At 40.7% G+C, this 19,490-nt stretch overlaps 1 protein-coding gene across 14 annotated transcripts in view; it reads left to right on the top strand.

The window, feature by feature from the left end:
* The first annotated feature begins 479 nt into the window (after positions 1-479).
* The window catches only part of KMT2E (lysine methyltransferase 2E (inactive)), a 60,270-nt gene continuing 41,259 nt past the window's right edge, over positions 480-19,490 (top strand). For 4 of the 14 annotated variants that reach the window (XM_060279535.1, XM_060279538.1, XM_060279537.1 and 1 more), the window contains exon 1: positions 1,216-17,722. The gene's annotated coding sequence lies outside the window, so the exon portion shown is untranslated. Of the gene's footprint in view, positions 1,116-1,215; positions 17,723-19,490 lie in introns of those variants that run through there. The other 10 variants (XM_060279532.1, XM_060279530.1, XM_060279531.1 and 7 more) reach the window with 10 other exon arrangements.

The raw sequence follows: 19,490 nt of genomic DNA on the forward strand, positions 1-19,490 counted from the left end.
AGAAAACGCACGCAGTCGAGCGCGGCTTCCTCCTTGAGCGAACGTAGCTGGCCGCCCACACGCTCAAGGGGACACGTTTCTGCCAGCTGCTGAAAAGGACTAGTTCTCACCTCCGAAGTCCAATGTATAGCTTACACGCGTGCACAACCCCAGAGCCATGCCAGTGGTCCCGAGATGACACTTTGCACGTTGCTCACCGAGCCCCTGGAACTAAACCAGTTTGTTTTGTAGATCCTAAACGTGAACTCTTAAAGCATACATAGACCGTCGGGGCTGCGACCCGTCAGCCTTCCTTAGGAAATCCTTCAGGCAGTCACTTGCTTCGGGCAACTTCCTCCTTTCCCTCCTGTCAGAGCTGAAAGCCTTGCCCGGCCACCCTGAATACGAACCCAAACGACTCCCCCTGCCCTCGTCCCACCCAGCGCTTCCCCGACCCTCTTTTCCTCCCTGCGCGCTGCCCCTATTAGAGCTGGGCAGGATCCTCGCTCCCGTCGCCTCGCTTTATTAAGGAAACACACACACACACATTGCAAAAAATGGAACCGCCGGCGGCGGCGGGCGGGCGAACGAGCGACGGTGTCCGGGTGTCGGGCGGGGGGCGTCTTCGCTGCCGGGCACCAACGGAACTCCAGCCCACAAGCAAAATGGCGGCTGTTTGGCTTCGCCCTGGTAACCCTGCCCCTGCCAGGCGGGACGGGTGAACCCCGTGCAGCGGGAGTAAGGGGGGGGGAGTGAGGCGACGCCATTTTCCCAGAGAGAGAGAGGCAGTGACATAGGAAGGGAGCGTAGGCGGCTGCGAGGAGGGAGACGGGAGCAGGAGCAGCAGCAGCGGCGGCCGCAGCAGCAGTGGCAGTTAGGGGGTTTGTGCAGAGGTCCTGAGGCGAAGGCGCTTCTCCCTCGGCCGCCGCGGGACTCTCGTGCAGCCGAGCCTCCTTCCTAGGGGTTCCCTGCTGCCATTGAGCCTCTCCCCACCCCCAGCTCCCCACAGACGGCTGAGGGGCTCCGTCCTGCCCAGGCGAGGGACATCCGCAGTGGGACTGTTGCATTGTTTTGGTTGGGGTAAGAGAGGGGCTCGGTTAAGGGGGTGCTGCTTGCCTGGCCTGTGACCATTACAGGTGAGTCTGCCATTATTATCCTTATTTATTGTGGTTGTCATGCCCCGTGATGGGAGCCTGAGGGGGAAAGGCGGCGGCAGGGGGGGGGGGCTTTCAAAAAGAAAGGCTAAAAAGTGGCGGCGCGTCTCGTTTCTTTTTTTGGGGGTGTGTGTATATCTATATCTATACGCGTGTATTGTATTCATTCTGGATTGTGGCTGTTCTTTTTACTCCGTATGCTCACCTCGCTCCGGTGGGGGTGGACTGGCTTAAAAGGGAGAGGGAGTCGCTCTATCTTGCGAATATGGCGCGTTATTGTAACTGGCGGAGCTGATGGGTGGTGTGTGTGTTTGTGTTTGTTTGGGGTGGGGGGCCCCGTTATGCCAGCCTCCTGCTAGAAATAAATCTCCCAGAGGTCGCTTAATGCGATGAAAGCGTGTTTTTTTTGCTTGTGTTGTCTCTCTCTTTAAAGAACAGGCGCGGGGTATTTTTGGGGGGCAAATATTTGTTAATAGGAACCGAGGTTCCCGTAAGACGAATTCTGGCGCTATGTCCTTGTTCAACCCACCCACCCTGGCCAGTGTTGTTTGTTGTGTTTTGTGGTACTAATAGGGCTCATTACGGGCCTAATCTTCCTTTCCACACACAGAGACACACACATATACACCGCTCTTATTTTATATTCCATCTTGTCGTTTCCCCGATCTGTGTGGTGTATATAGTCGTAGGCGAACGGCGAACAGTTCCGAAGACTTTGAGGAGCAATTTAAAAGGGGTGGGTGGGGTGGCAGGTGGGGATTTACCCCGGGGTCCCCCTTTTCAAAAACTGGTTGCATAAGGTTATATTTGCCATCATCTTTGTGTTACCATCCGTGCCTCCTGGCCAGGGCTGGCGTACCGGGAACGACACATAGGGAACCTCTTTCTTGAAAGGAGTTGGTGGCATATAGACCCTACTGCTGCAGACATGGGGGAGGAGAAACAAACGGTCCACTGTGTAGTACTAAATAGGGTAGAAGAAACATAATATAGTCCAATTAGAAAGGTCCCGTCCTTCTCAGCACTCAATCATCGAGGAATGCGCGGTGATTAAAAGCCTAGTTAGTGGTTTTCAAATGATGTAGACAACTCTCTGAAATGCTACTCTTATAGTAAACCATATGAATTTAGGGCTGTTTTCCTCCTCAGTATATTTAGATTACTGTACCTTTAAAGAGATTAATAGTGGAACACTTTCCCCCGTTTAAATGCATATTTAAAAGAAATCAAAGCAACGACTGGAAACTTAGGTGACCCACAGAGGGGGTTTGATGACACACGCTATACTTTTAAAGTTACTTTCCATAAAAGTGGAGTAAAAACTGTAATTTCCCTCTTTTGTCCTTTAGAGATTCTAAAAATGGCGGCCTCAGGCTGATGTTGTGGTAATCTAATCAGCTCGGGTCCTCCACACCCCATGCAGTGCATTTGTCTGCAGCACATTTATAGGCTTAATATGCTTAAATGAAAAAAAGACTGCCGCCTTTAAGTCATGAACGAAACGTATCTCGTCTTTCCTACGATTAAAATGCTGGGTTCCAGCTGATTAATTTTATTGGTTATTTGTGTGAAATGCACAAATCAACGAGACCAGTCTTCCTAGGGGAGGGAATTGATGACGGACTGGTGTAGCTGCTGTGGTCTATGTGTGTATGTTTGAAGTGAGTTCATATGCATGCCATATTAATCTTTTTACTTTTGTTTTTAAAATGGTGGACAAGTTCCTCTTGACCTCTTAATCTAGATTTGTGCTGTAATGTCTAATGCTGGCATGCAAGCAGCATTACAATGAGAACATGAAAATAATTTTTAACATGGCACTTCATTTGAGATTGTGATAGCACTATCAAGCCAAATAATTTCTAATCTATTAATAATCTGTTGCTGCTGGACAGATTTTTCCTGTGTTTCTCCCTCCCCCAAGGAATTATACAGACAGATTTAAAACTCCCCCTTCTTTGAGGGGTGTGTGTGTGTTAAAGGTTACATGTCTTAAATGTAATTTTTCTACATGATTTTTTGTCATACAGTACATGTGAAATGCATATTTCACTGTGAAAAAGGGATTATTTGTAAGGTGCTAATTGCCATTGACAAATGAATAGTGATGATGCATTTAAAATACAGTAACTATTGTGCTGTTAAGCCTTCTCCTTTATCTTCTCTCCTCCCCTGCCCCCCTTCCCGGTCTGCTGAATACAGTTGAGAACAACATGCTTATCTAAAAGTATATGAAAGTTTCACTTAATTATATTTTTAATATTTTTGCAGTTAGAATGACTTGAGGGTCAAGTTGCAACTTTAATGTGTTTGTGTAACTTTCTGCAAAATATTATTTAGCAGTATATTTTCCCTTCAACCCTGGCAACATTTATTTACATATATTAACTTCACTGTCTTGCATAGTTAATAACCTGCTTCTTAGACTTGTAAATGGGGACAATGTATGCATTACAGGGCTATTCATGTATGCCTTCAGTATGTTGTGAGGCCAAGAACATGTTGGGTTACACATTGTTTAATGTGTGGGACTACAATCCTTTATTCATTTAGCAGGGAGTAAGCATCATTGAACTTAATGGGACTTGCAGCTGAGTAAATGTGCATAGGCATATCTAGTCAAAACTATTGTCACTTTAATGATTTTAATATTTTTCATACTGTATATACAGACTTGTGAACCTGGAACATGGTGATCCTTGATTATAAACATTTTTGCTTAGGTGTTCATCTTCTCATTTGAATAATAAATTGAATTTTGTGTGCTGAAAAATAAGGGGTGGTATCCAACTAAGAAAGAGTAGAACTGACTGTAAATCCATTAATTTAAATGGGTATAGTCTGACTATAGAATAGTTAGTTGGATGCCATCCAGATGGTTTGGTTTTATTTACTTCTTATGATGGCAATATTTGGTTTCTCCAAAATGGGATTCCAATAAAACAGAATATTATGTTAATTCAAAACCCACCATTAAAAGAGAATTGAAGCCATTTTAAGGCCTTTGTTCTTATATTGTCCGTAATGTGGAACTGCTAGTAATGTTGCATTCCACTAGTGGGTTCTGAACTGTACGTATCCTTATTCTAAGTTTTATTTTGTTCAGTGAGACTTTTAAACAGAAGGCTCACCTGGTTGAGTGGAGCCACAGTTCTAGCTTCCTGGCTGTCACTTACTGGGGAGGGGCAAGGCAGTGAGCCAGATTGCCATGGTGCACTGGCAGAGCCAAGTCAATGCTTCCACTAGTGTTTGATGCAGGATGCTAATCTCCTTGCCCCTCTCCCTCCCAACAAGCAGCAGTGACATATCTGTTGGGAAGCAGCATTGCGGCTCTACCTCATCAAGAAAGGCACTTCTGCACCCAGCAGAATTTAGGATTGTAGCCTAAATGATTTCGTACTACAGATTCATTTGTTAGAATCAAAAAGTGAGCTTCAGTGGGTCACAAATCTGAAACATAACTCATATATTTCATCCAGTGAACCATAGTGTACCTTTTGGTATGCTGAGAGTCGCAGTAATAGGATTTACGGTAATAAAGTGTTACGTGGCTTAAATTATTTTTTCCATATGTGGAAATCTTACACATGTTTATTCAGATGTAAGTCCAGTAGTGGACAGCATAGTGGTGTGGCAGTGCTCACTTGACCTCCAGGCAGCAGAGTCACTTCTGCTTACAGGAGGAAGAGTGGGAGGGATAATGTGGCTGGGAGGTCAGCACTGTGCAGATGCACAGGTAGAAGCACCATGTTGGCTCCCCTGCTGTGTTTGCACAGTGCTGACTTCCACACCACCTCACCTCTCCCACTCTTGCTTTTGGTAAGCAGCAAATCAGTGATTCAGAGGTCTGGTTATTTCATTTTTCAGGAATTGCATTCTTCCTTTAAAAGTGCAGCAAGGTCTTTGATTTGAGCTTCTGTTAAATAAACTTTGGTACCATACGTGAGATGAACCTTGGTTGAATTCTGAAACTTCTTTTCAGAACAACTTATTTTTGTAAATTTCTGATTTATGGAGCACTATAAAATAGAATAAATAGAGCTAACCTAAAATTTGTTGGCATATTTTCTCTACGAGGACAAATTCTTGTACGTACAGCAGCTAATTAAACGTATGGGGCTGATCCAAAGGCTCCATTCTTCTCAAAAAAGGAGCTTCTAGCTTACAGAAGAAATCTTCTGTATGAGCATATCAGAAGCATTGAATCATATGACTATAAGAAATCCTCTGCATGCTGTTCGTCTCAAGCCTTTGACCAAGACAATGTCTCAGATAAAAATTCAATGTAATTTGTAGTACAGTTGATCCAAAATAAGTTGGTTTATTATTTCTGTTAAGGATTAAAATATTCTCTGAACTACACTGAGTGGCATCACTTTGTGTCAGCCTGCTTGTGCCAACAGGTCTCCCCCTACCTGTCTTCACTGCCACTTCCTGAGTGCCCCCCAAATCTGCTCTAGGGAATTGGAGGATTCTCTGGAACAAATGGGGTGTGGTTGGGTTGCAGGGGTGAGGAGAGGAAGGGGAAGTTCTGTTGCGTTTGCTGGCACAGCTGGACATTGTCTCCTGAGTCTGTAGCTCAAATTTTCATTAGTCTGTGATGTAATGGAAGCCTGACCCCCCGCCCCAAGTGCTTTGTAACCTGTAAAAAAATATTTTATCTCTTTAAAATAGTGAATAGTTTTAATCCAGATTTCTGTTTTACTTGATTTTAAAATTGCCTGGCACTATCTTTATCTGTTTTTAGATGAAAGACAACGCGCGCGCCCCCAAGCTTTTGGACCTTAAATTGGAGAGTTTCAAGTGCTTCTCATCTCTTAGTGGGGCTGGTTCTATGAGGCCTTTGTATTGCAGGGTTTTACTGGTTTGTTTGTCGTCACTCTTTTTAGTGTTTATACTGTATTGTAAGTCACTTTGGGTCCCTTTTGTGAGTAAAGCAACTAATTAATAGTAATAATAATAATAATAATAATAATAATAATAATAATAATAATAGAATTAATCTTGTGTACATTAATCAGGGCTTAACAGCTAATAAGGTTCAAAGCTTGTGGCTCAAATATTTTTTTGTGAAGTTTTCAAACCATATCCTGAAATATTATCTTAAAGGAGCAGCACGTTCTGCATCTTGGATTGAAGGTGGGGAAAATAGTGGTGCTTTTTTGTCACTTATTCTAATAATAATAATAATAATAATAATAATAATAATTTGTTATTTATACCCCGCCCATCTGACTGGGTTTCCCAGCCACTCTGGGCGGCTTCCAATAGAACACCAAAATACAACAATCTATTAAACATTAAGCAGGGCTGCCTTCAGATGTCTTCTAAAAGTCTGTTAGTTGTTTTTCTCTTTGACATCTGGTGAGAGGGCGTTCCACAGGGCGGGTGCCACTACCAAGAAGGCCCTCTGCCTGGTTCCCTGTAACTTGGCTTCTCGCAGTGAGGGAAACGCCAGAAGGCCCTTGGCACTGGACCTCAGTGTCCAGGCAGAACGATGGGGGTGGAGACGCTCCTTCAGGTATACTGGACTGAGGCCGTTTAGGGCTTTAAAGGTCAGCACCAACACTTTGAATTGTGCTCAGAAACGTACTGGGAGCCAATGTAGGTCTTTCAAGACCCGGGTTACGTGGTCTCGGCGGCAGTGCAGAAATGGTGCAGTGCATTTCCTTTTCATTTGAATTGCAATGTAATAATGGAAAGCTTTAGCAGGAATGCATTGAACATGACACTAAGCCAAAGATTAACCTCAAATTCACATTTTTCATTTAGACCGTGATATACGAAAGAGTATATTTTGATTCACCAGTTACAATCCCAACATTTTGAGATTTCTTTGTTGTTTTTTACTTATTTATTACATTTACAGTATATACAACTTTTCCCTCCAAGAAGCTCAAGGTGGCAGACATGGTTCTTCCCTCCTCATTTTATCCTAACAACCCCATGAGGTAGGTTAGACTGAAAGGCAGTGAGTGGCCTAATGTCATCCAGTAAGCTTCATGGCTGAATGAAACCAGACATTCTATAATCTTTGAAATATGCCTTATTTGACACTGAAAAGAAACCACCTATTCTTCTACTGTTTATTGAATTTAAATATAAGGAGAAGTTGGTTATTGTGGGGGGGGGTTGCATGCATGCTTTATAGTTGAAAGTAATAAACAGCATTATTTTTGTGGGGTGATTTCAGCTTTCTCATGGGTGGAACTCTATTATTGGAATACCTGCACTGGAGGAAGAGAGGCGATTTTTACTAATTCCTCCTTCCTGCAGTTCTCCTTGACCCCAGAGAAGCTGCTCCAAAAGTTTGGTAATTCTCCCCCCTCCCTCTTTCCAGCAGGAAATGATTTCAGTCCTGTCTGTGAATGGAAGGAACACTCTGAATCCAATCTGATGCTTTTAAAATGTTTTAAACTACAATAATGGAATACCATTTTTCAGCATCACCTCGTTCGCAATGCATTGATGCAAGACTATAGGAGTGCAGCCTTCTGGGCAGTGTTAGAAACTTAGATATATAAGTTAATTGCGAAATAGCACCTTAAACCCAGGTTATGGTCACCACAATGGAATGTCTACGCATCCCCGGGGGGGGGGGATTTATTATTATTATTGATTTCATTTCTATACCACTTTATATTTTAAATTAAAAAATCCCAAAGTGGTTTACAGCACGTCAAAACATCAAATCATACAATACAGAATACAAATTCAAGCTTCAAGGAAAATATTTCAGATCCTTCTCCAAGTGACATATTGTTTTCCACATATTTATTTACCAACTTAATTTACATACCGTAGCTGCCCCATAGTAGAAGTACTGTAGGAAGCCAATGTGGTTAGAGTGTCAGACTAGGACCTGGGAGATCAGGGTTCAAATCCCCACTCAGTCATGAAGCTCACTGGATGACCTTGGGCCTGTCACAGCCTTGTAGCCTACCTCGTAGGGATTAACTATGGGGAGGTGAACCATGTACTCCTTGGAGAAAAATGTGGGATATAACTGATGAATAAGTTCTTCTGCTTACCAGTTTAAGAAAGCTGGAGAGGCCAGACAGCCAGATGGAGATGTCAGTCACCAACCTGGCATCCAGAGATCTCCAAGTGGTCACAATTGGACCTGCACCAGTAGCAAAACGTGTCTGGCGAATTTCTAACACTGCTTCTGGAGTAGTGCATATTTTTTAAATAAAGAGAAAAATATCTTCTCATGTTATTTCCAATGAAATAACCATTAGTATCCACCACCAGAATCAAGTTGCAGCACATATATTCCTTTCAATGTAGCATTCTGTATCAGTGGTTAAAGAAAAGACAGCAACCTTCCTTAGAGACCACAGACTGGAAAGCTTATGGCAACTGATCATAGAACCATTTTCTCATATGTTTTGGAAGAAGGTTTAATTATTGTTTATTATTCTATCCAGTTCAGGAGTAAAAACTAGGAAAATATGTAAGATTGCAATCTTAAATACACTTACTAGGGAATAAGCTCAATTGAACACAGTGGAGACTATTTCTAGATAAACACGGATAGGCTTGTGCTATAGTTTCTGCTGTCTTTTGAGAATGTACTTATTTTGTCAGGACATGAACAAGACATTTTGCTGCTTGAGGCAGAGCAGCAACCCCTCCCCTCAAAAAATTTTTATGGTGCATAATATCCAAGGTCAAACAAGTTATTCTGGCAGTAAAAATGCTGCAATAATAAAAAATTAAAAAATTGCTGCTCTTTCAAAACAGCCTAAGCATTGCTAACTCTTAGAAAGATTAAGTCCATTTCATTGTTTTTTTATTTTTAAATCATAATTTTTATTGATTTTACAAATTACAAAAAACGGTACATACATGAACACCTTTTCCACCTTCTTCCCACCCCCCTCCATGGGTCCTCCCCTGCCACAGAAGTATCCCACGCAGGTGAACAGTCAGAGATGGTCCATTTTATGGTTGGATTTCTGTCCTCCTCCCCCTCCCCTGCCCCCAAAGCCCCCCCCTGCCACCAGAGAGCTCCAGGAAACCAGGGCAGTACGCAGGAAGGCGTCCGTCCAACCATCTATTCTCATACCAAAAAAGAGTAAAAGAAAAAAAAAGAGAAAAAAAGAGAGACAAAAAAGGAAAAACAAAACAAAAATAATCTTTTTTCATTCATAATTAATAAACCATATTTTGTGGGCTTCCCCAACCTCCCCCCTTCCCCGGTTTTCATCCCTTTTTTATCCTCTTCAACAGTTTCTTATTCTATGAAATAATTACCTTTATACCTTATACTACTTTAAAACTTAGCTATTATCATTTTCACCAAATATCCAAATCACTGAAAAATCAAACTCCCATTTTTTCTTCCCGTGCCTAATTTTTCCCCCTCTATAAGCCTCCATATTTTCACCTTTTTCCAAAATCAATTCACTTTTAAACTATAACTATTCCATTTTAACTAAGTCCATTTCATTGTTATCCCATCCTTCCACGGGGCAAAGTGTGGCATTAACTTCCCCCATTATCCTCCTTCACAATAACCTTAGGAGGTAGGTTAGAGAGAATGAACAGAGATCCCAGATGTCCCTGATTTAGTCCACCAATCTGACCACTACACTACACTGCCTTTTTAATATCAGGACTTTATAACACAAAATTCTTTCACTTGATTTGAAACGACACAAGCTAATCCACATATAAAAAGTACAGTAGTACCTCCAGTTACGTAACCCTCTGGTTACATAAACTTCAAGATGCAAAAGTGAGAAACCCGGTAGTATTTTGCCATGCATGCATGCGCAGAAGCGGTCCTCAGGTTGCGGAAACCTCGGGATTTGACCAGACCTCCAGTACAGATCCCATCTGCAACTGGAGGTACCACTGTTTTGGCTTTATTGTTTTTCAATTACTCTGTTCCACTACCACCACACACCCTATCCTACGTTCTCCTTACATAAATCACTTCTTGATTCATGTTTGTCTTCCCTACCACAGCTAGAGAAGGGGGGGGGGGAAATCCAGGAGCACATTATTATATACTAGATTTACAGTATATCCCACCCTTCTTCCAGTGAACTAAAGTTGATGTATATTGTTTTCCCTCCCCCTTCACCGATATATCTCCACAACAACCCTCTAAAGTAGGTTAGGCTGAGTGATAACTTTAAAAAGAAGAAGTAAGCATCAACTTCCAGACTCTCTATGGGAGGGACCCACAACTTAAAACAGGGACTTCAGTCTTACCTCCTTATGCCCAGCAATGCACATGGTGCTAGTGAGAGCAGAGGTACATCTGCTTCCTTGTGATATATTGTTTTCTTCCTCCTCCTGCTGTTCCCTCTCTTCTTCGAAACTGGCAGGAGGAGGGAAAGCAGCACACAGGAAAGTGGTGATGATGACAGAGTTCATGGGATCCCAACCAGTCTGCCACTTGTAAAGCTGCCCCCTATTGTGCCACCTGAATGGCGTGCTTCAATGTGCCTCATTATAGATTTGGTTCTGATTTTTCTACCATCACAGTACATGGGATCCTAACAGAGTAAGAAACAAAAAGTTATGTCTCTGAACTGAGGAACTTAAAATTTGAAATTTTATATTTGGGCTGCCAGGGGATGAAGATTGGAAAAGAGATTAATCAAAAGAATATGTGCCTAGTTAAGTTAGTTTTCCCAATTAAAACAGCTCCATACATTAATTAGTTCAGAATTTTAAAAGGTGGCATTATGAATGTATTTGTATCAATACTTTCCATTGTGCAAGCAATACTTGGAAGTTGTAGATTTCCTGGCCTGGGCCTTGGTCATCTTAAATGCGGAGAGATCGACTGCTACAGTACTTAGGAGTTTGTTTGCTTCCAAATCTCAAACTAGATTAGTCTTTGTTCCTGGATCTCAATTTCCAGGGCACAGGGGAGGCTTTAAAGAGGAAGCAGAATGATGCATATTAAATTTATTTTGTGTTACTCCCCCCCCCCTTTCAGAATTACGGTTTCCAAAAAGGCACTTCAAAAAAAGAAAAAATAGCAGGACTGGAATGGAGACTGCTACAAAGAATGGACTGGGAGGAGGGGAAAGCCATAGAAAAGTGAGTTGGGTAAAAGGGACAGGGAAGCCTTTCGCACTGGCTTCCAGTAGATCTACATAGCTTGAAATTCAAACTTAAAGATACAAATATGCATTCAGCGCATCTAATACCTACTAATAATCTTCTTCTTCTTCTTTTACTTCCGAATGAAAGTTAGAATTCTAAGGATGTCAAATTCTACCTTGCAAGGTAAGCAGATATGAAGTAGGCTATATACACCCTAGACTGGACTGCTCTGGCCGGTCCTCCGCCTTTCTGCTTTGAAAACAAATGCTTGTTATTTCTAAACATAGACAGCTGTTACTGCTTTAAATACCCTGTGTTCTTGAAGTAGAATAGAGCTTAATTGTAGGGAGGTACTATAGGTGCTTTTACTATTTGGAAAAAGTGATTTTTCTTTGTATTTTGATTCCTCAGTGGAACCCACAGACTTGTGAAGGCCAGATAGAACTTCATTTTTCAGAACGTCAGCAGACATATTCTAACTCGATATATAGGTTGCCATGAAAAGCTGAGTATGATATGATGTAGAGTCCCATTACTTTAGTTAGAGTCATTAGCTCTTCTTGCAGTACATGCTAACAATTAAAATATGCTTTTTTATATAAAAAATAAGAATATGCCTGTTTCTTCTCCATCTCTCCACTTCCCTTCCTTGTTTCCTTTATTCTGTTCTAGAAAGGGGCTAGAGACTATGTAGGAGCCAACATTTTCTTTAGATAGAACTGTTGGCAAAACACAATTCTATTCAGGTGCAGGAGGGCATGCTGAGTATTGTCTATAACAGTTACTTAGAGCCAAGTAAAGATAGATATGGATATAGGTGTGGGAAATTGACTGAAGCAGCCAACCATCTGGTTTAAAATACTGGTCCAGGCTCTTACTGTACACTACCATAACACCTTGCAACATATGTGGGGATGGAGAACCTGTGGGTCACCAGGTGTTGTTGAACTACAGTTAGCATTATTTCTGGTCAGTGGGTGTGCTGACGAGGGCTGATGGGAATTGGGAGACCAACAACATCTGAAGTGCCATAGGTTCCCAACCCTTGACCTAAGGAAACTGCTGGCCTGATAATTGCTGTACTAAAGCAACACTACTGCAGATTGCCAGATAACATTATTGCAGCTTCTAGCCCACCTGAGTCTTGCTGATATGAGGAGCTAGTAGATTCTTATCTGACCTCAGCTGATTCTTGGTCTGCTGACCTTGGTCTGATTCTTCAATTAGAGATTGTAGGCTGATTCTCTGCTGAAACACCTGCCTGCCTCTAGATTCCTAGCCCTAACACCAATAAGTAGAGTTTCCTAATTAGGAATGTGAAGGGTGGGAATAGAAAAGGGAAGGGAGACATGTGTCCTAAACTTGTAAAACAGAAATGAGGGATTAAAGCATCCTCTTTTACTAAAAAAAAATAGTATTTCTTTCAGTGTTATTTACCAGTTGGAAATATTTAGCTATAGTGTGAACTTGAGTTTTTAGTATCTTATACCAAAAGCACAACCGAAGTATCAAAAAAGCAAAGCAGAACAGAATTGTATAACTGTTGCCCTGAAATGTCATCAAAGCAGCCTTAAGTCTGGCACTATATGAGGTAATAAAACAAATTTGCAAAATAAACAGGATTCCTGTTTAACAAATGTGAGAATAAGACTATAAATAAATTACCCATGATCCATCATTTTAATATTTTTGAATTAATAATATTTTGTGAAGGAAAAAGTTGAAAATAAATTGTATATTTTTATTTCATCATTTGAAGTTCTCAAAGGAAGATCAAGAACATCCAGTGGATGGATCCAGATCAAGATAAGCTGCAGGTTCTGTAAATAAGTTGCACTCTGTTTCTAAAGCTTTTGTTCTTTACTGAGTGTAATCAAGTTCATTTATGTTGTGTAGGAGTCAATAGGTGAGATCCGACTAAACTACACATGGAGTAGATCTGTTTAAATCAATGGATTTTACTCAAGTTCATTTATTTCAATGAGTCTACGTTGAGAATGGTGTAGTTGGATACCACCCAACAAGGGTTTCAGATTTTCTCTTCATCAGCACAACTGTTCAATGAAGAGGATAAGATTGCATTTAAAGGTAATATAATGGGATTTATATACAGTTGCCCATAGTTCTCATTTTTTAATTCAGGGATTTCAGAATAGTGTGTTTTGTTCTAGGAAACGCTGTGTTGCTTTGGAAATTTAACCCTGGGTTTAGCAATGGTGAACAAGCATCCCCAGATGAATGCTACAGTTCATATTCACAGGGGAGTGCTCATAGTTTCACATGATATCCAAACTAGGAAGAGACTGTTGTTTAAGTGCTACTGCAAACCAGGATATCCCTTCTTGAAGACTTCACAGCCTAAACAGACAAGATACAAGGGGGTGGATTAGGTAGAATATAAGAATAGTGGTAATTAAGAGTGGTAATAGTGGTAATTAAAAGAAGGCCACCTCATGAGAAGAGAAGAATCCTTGGAAAAGACCCTGATGTTGGGAAAGATTGAGGGCACTAGGAGAAGGGGACGACAGAGGACGAGATGGTTGGACAGTGTTCTCGAAGCTACGAACATGAGTTTGACCAAACTGCGGGAGGCAGTGGAAGACAGGAGTGCCTGGCGTGCTATGGTCCATGGGGTCACGAAGAGTCGGACACGACTAAACGACTAAACAACAACGAGAGAAGGGAAAAGCACTAACCTGGAAGATGAAAGCAGCTTGATAAAAAAAAGTCCTAATCTGTTCCACACTCTATCCTCCATTTCCCTTTTCAAATTGCTGTGAATAACTCCAGTCTAAATGACATTGATAAATGGAGAGTCTGTGCATTCAGACATATAATCTTGACCACGGTTTATGTTATCAGGAATGACCTGAGGCATTCCTCTGGCTCATGTTCCTTCTCTCCACATAAGGAGATTGAAAGCATCTGCATCATGCAACTTGGGGAACTATCGTATGATTTAACCAAAGTTAGTTTAAACAAGATACAGGGTAAAACTGGTTTCAGATTCATTTTGTGTTAAATAATTTAGGTTAAATCAAACCACAGTTGTCAGAGATTGTACTGTTTTGCATTCAAGGGAGGAGGTTGGGACAAGAGAGTGTGCAGGCCTAAGATTCCTGCAGTTCATTCCAAATCACCTACACCAGGCCATTTCCATTCCTCCAAACCATAGAATTTGTATTCTTGCCACATTCCACTTCACCATATAATTTCAGGTTAGTTGATACTTTCCTTTATTCCAACAGCACTTTGCTGTTACATCTGAACCAGCAATCCTTTGAGCGAGCCTTCTAAAGCATGATTGCAAACCATAGTTTGATGATTTTGGTTCTATTTTAGTTGAATAAACATCCAGTTACTTACTTTATGGGGAATCATTTAATAATCCTGTTTAAGGACTGTTAGTGTAGGAAAATAGTTATGTTGATATTGTATGCAACTTTCCTGTAAATAATGTGGGCCAAGGGTGGTTCCTCTGCTTGTTCATTCAACATATTGTAGCACTTTGCTGGGTAAAAATTCAGCAAAGGTCAAGCTGACTCACAACCAAGTACAGTCATACCTCATGTTACGTTTGCTTCACATTGCGGCTTTTCAGGTAATGAACGCGGCAAATCTGGAAGTGTTTACTTCCGGGTACACCGCACGTGCAGAAGCAGCACTCTGCGGCCTTTTGGGGGTGCGTTTGTAAGTAGAGGTACCACTGTATGCCCTTTTGGGTTGGGATCTAGTGCTAAAAGTGAGCTTTTATAAAATACTTTCTGAGTATTCAGAACAATTAACATACACTACCTCAGTAATCACAAATGTTCTCCAATGTAGGCAGCCATCACAGTTGGGCACTTGGGAGATGGTAGTTTGTTGTAGGCCATCTTGTGAGTTTGTGCGTGAAGTAAGATTTAATCTAGGAACATCCCAGTTTGTAACTCAGAATCTTAGCCATTGTACTATATATACTAGCTAGTTCATAGATGTATAGGTGCTATTAATGGAGTGGGCTTGATGTTAGACAGTTTTGCAAATACATTGAGGCTAGATCAGAATAGGCTTGCATACCTGTACACTTGGTCTGGGTGATATATCAATATATTGTCCAAAACCAGTTTGAAGTCCATATTGTGATATCAGTTTAACAAGTTTTGACTGGGCAATATGTCCATAGCTGCCAAGTTTTCCCTTTTCTCGCGAGGAAGCCTATTCAGCATAATGGAAAATCCCTTTTAAAAAGGGATAACTTGGCAGCTATGAATATGTCACAAATCATGGTGTGTGTGTGCTACACAAAAATCACAATGTGGGGGAAACCGTGAAGCCAGTCAGTGCTTCCTCAGACATCACAATATTTCAGTGATATATCACAATGTTGAAAAACAGATATTGCCCAGCCCTACTGAATACTTGAAAGACAATGTTTCAAGTGTGTTAGCTCTTTGTTCTCCATTATGAAGTTTGAACCTACATGCAGTGAATACAGCTTGAAATTTTGGTACATGAGACTTACCTTACAATCGCAATAGTCTTTTTAAATAATTGGATTCCTGTGTCCAGTGTTAACCATAGTTTTTGAAATATCACAGTGATATGAACTCCTAATGGTGTTTGGAGTAGGATGTCATGTTTCTTTTTATGGGATATGAAGCTGTTGGTTGCTACATCTAGGACAGTGCCTACAGAAGATGTAATGAATATTGCATCTTCAGTATCTTAGTGTAGAGGGCCATGCCAGGTGGCACTGACCTGTGGAAAGCTGTCACTGGAGTTTCATTTGTATACAACAATATCTTTCTTCTCTTGCAGATCTTCCTTTTGCACTTTTCCTTCTCTGAATTAGGAAGATGGATAGGGTGTAAGACCTCACGCCAAAGTTATGTTTCTGGCATGGGATAAGGGAAAGATAGGGAGCAGAGATTATTGGACTTTTGACTAACAGTGGCTCTGCAGCCACTTATTGCCTCCAGATGGCATAACCTTTTCATATTTGATGCCTCTCTCCTTCCTTCCATATCCTGCACTGCCTGATACAAAGAGGCCTGTGTCTGCTGCCTTGGCTCATTGCCTCATACTACCTCTATAGTACTGGTCCATCAGCAAATTTAGTTCCACACCCATATTTTAGTATGGTACTATGCTGTAAATATTGATATAATTCACTATTTCCTTGTTAAAAGTTTTTGAGATGACTGTGACTGAATTAAGAGATTAAAACTATTATTGTTACTGATGTAGTTAAGTGGGCTAGTTTTAACTTTTAGAGCTGTTTGACATTAACATCATGGTTATGAGATGCCTATTGCTTTCAGGTAATAAAGATGATTTACTGCAATTGGTTGAACAGCTTCATCCAGACAATAGTAATGAATGGATCAGCATCAAACTGGAAAGAGGTATCAAGTGGGATTCCACAGGGATCAGTTCTGAATGCAGTGTAGGCCATCTTCATTAATGACTTAGTTGAATGAGTGGACCACAACTCTTAGCAAATAGGTTGGAAATATTTTAGAACATTCTACAATGGCCTTGATAAATTGGATAGCTTGCTAACAATAACATTTAGACTACACTTACAAAAAAATTGTATATGGGGTTTAATAATCGGGACTAACTGTTTCTCATGTTCTTGGTTTCATTTGATGTGGCTCAGAATTTGGTGTTCTAAAAGTCTTGGCAAGAAAAACTCAAACCCACCAGCTTTTTATTTTCCTCTGGCTAGAGATTCTGATAAATGCAGCTAGCCTTTTGGCAAGGCTTTGTTGTTGTTTTAATTGAGTTCTGAAAGAATATTTGATGAATACTAAGAAAATTGTGTGTACTCTCACTAGTACTGTCTTACAGTTTACCAATGGAGATAAGTTCCCTGTCAAACTCCACTGTAAACACATTGGTACATGAAGGCAGGAATTTTGAGGCCTGCAAGTCTGTGTTAACATAACTTGTTACATTTGATGTGTTAAACTATAAGATTAGTATTAATTAATTTTAGCCACACTGGGATGACCAGGATCGCTGTGAATATAATGACATTTCTTAGGAGGAAGCTGTATATATAAAGATTCTGTTTTAAGTGACATCACTCACTTATATATATCACTAAATATATATATATATTGCGCATCCTGTGTCTCTTGTAGATCTCTGCCTTGCAGTTAGCAACAGCCTTTTTTAAGGATCTGTGAGGCTTTTGTATCCCCCATCACAAAAAAGTCAATATAACAAGATCCTAGCCATAATTACATTACCCTTACATTTCATATTGTGCACCATAAAACAAAGAAACAAACAAAAAAGCACAGGTTTACATATTTAGTGTACTACAATTTTTTTAAAAAAAGCAGGGAGTCATTTAAAACATGAGCTTTGAAGCCAGAACAGTGTTGTAATACATGCACGCTTCTGAAATAACTAGTGTCTCCTCCTCTTCAGATCAAGATTTTCTCTGCTTAGAAAACCAACCTTTTCTGCATTTTTTTCTGGCAGATGTGTCAGTTTCATTCCTGCTGAGGCAGTCAGAACAGATGGTAAGCAATGAAATAGTTCAGACACACAAGAGGTTTGCTTATCTGTCCTATTCCATACATATTTTACAACTAGGGAAAGTTTCTAAGCTGGGAGATTGGGTACAGTGACTTAAAATGTGTAATTCCACACTTGTTTACAGCACCATTGATTGAGCAATACCTTTCTCTGAGATTTAGTGAAATACTACTTGTGAATGGGTACCTTGCTTTACAAAAGGTTAAATTACAGAGGAGGAAAAGGTTACAAAAATAAAAACACTAGACCCAAATGATATTCAGCATGCACAGCTTAATGTGCTACAGCTCTATACCTTACTGAAGAGAACTGTAACACATACTGTCCCTTGTGGCTAAATTTTAAAAAAGGGAGAACAACTATTTCAACAGCTCAAGCTGTAAAGGTTTAGAAAAGGAGTGCTATACTTTGTGATTCAGGCAGCATATTTGGCGGCAGTATATGTACACAAGTTGTTTTCAGGCTCCTCCTAAAAACAGCTGGTTTGTTTTACACAGGAAACTGCCTGTGGCATGAATGTATATTAAACATTATGAAGCGAGCATGCGTGCATTCACACACACACACACAACTTAACTTTTTAATGTAAATAGTGAATCATGCACATACATATCCATCCTGTTGAGCTACAAATTATACTGCATGTGGGGCTAGAAATGCAGATTAGGTTTTTAAGATCTTAAATAACATTTTCCATCCTTCATCAAATCATCAGCATTATATAATACATTTAACTGAAATATAACTAACTATAGATTGTTGATTCAAAACAGCATAAGAAACAGGAACTTGAATATGAGAAAAATGGTTTGAAGAGTTATCTGTAGGGATTCTTTAAGTGGCTTTTATATTGAAAAAAGCCTGTAGTGTGCCTGTTTTGGGGTGGGTAGCTTGACCTCAGTTAACCATTTAGACCAGGAGTCGGCAAGGTTTACCTCGCCTGGGCCGGTTCGCTCCAGCAGAGATCCCTCTGTGGGCCGGATTGCGCGCCCGTGCCCACAATTTCCAGCATCTGCGCAGACGCGATTTCTGGTGCTGCGGAAGCGAGTCCCTACACCGTGCTGTGCCAGTTTAGCGCAGCACGCAGGGACTCACCGAGCGGGCAGCTCAGTTTGGGGATGGCTTGTGGACTGGTTAAATGACCCCCGTGGGCCGCTTGTGCAGTTCTGTACATACTTATCTGGGACTAGAGTAGATAGCTCCATTTTTAGTTCTTATTTTTTTCAGTAAGTTTGCCGCATTCTGCATCATTTTTTCAAAAAAGAAAGGTCCTGCCAAAAAAATCATCAGCATATTTGTTCACTTTTCTCCGAATACACACTTCTTGCCTACAATTTCCCCTAATATAAACATACAAAAATGCATTTTTAATCTAATATGTACATTTTTGCACACGTTATTTGGTTAGAAAACTGCATCACAAAATTAAGAGACGTACAAATTTGGAAGGATAGCTGCATTTTGGTTTGCACATTGTTTGCAAAGATGTGAATTGGCAGGTTCACATTAAAATCTGAACTGACTTTCTCCATTCCTACTTGGGATTTAGCTCCACTGAATTCAGTGAGACTGTACTTCTGTGTAGATATATAGAATTGCACTATTTCTTGACAGTATTAAATCAATGATAACCTTTAATGCAGAGACTGGAAATCTAGGCACTGATATCATCACCCAGTTTCAGCATGTGGGCTGGGGAAAGATACTTGGTCTGTAGACTGAAAAAACCGGCAAAGACAGAATCAAAAGGAG

The sequence above is a fragment of the Zootoca vivipara genome, chromosome 10 (genome assembly GCF_963506605.1).
Source record: "Zootoca vivipara chromosome 10, rZooViv1.1, whole genome shotgun sequence".
Taxonomy (NCBI): domain Eukaryota; kingdom Metazoa; phylum Chordata; class Lepidosauria; order Squamata; family Lacertidae; genus Zootoca; species Zootoca vivipara.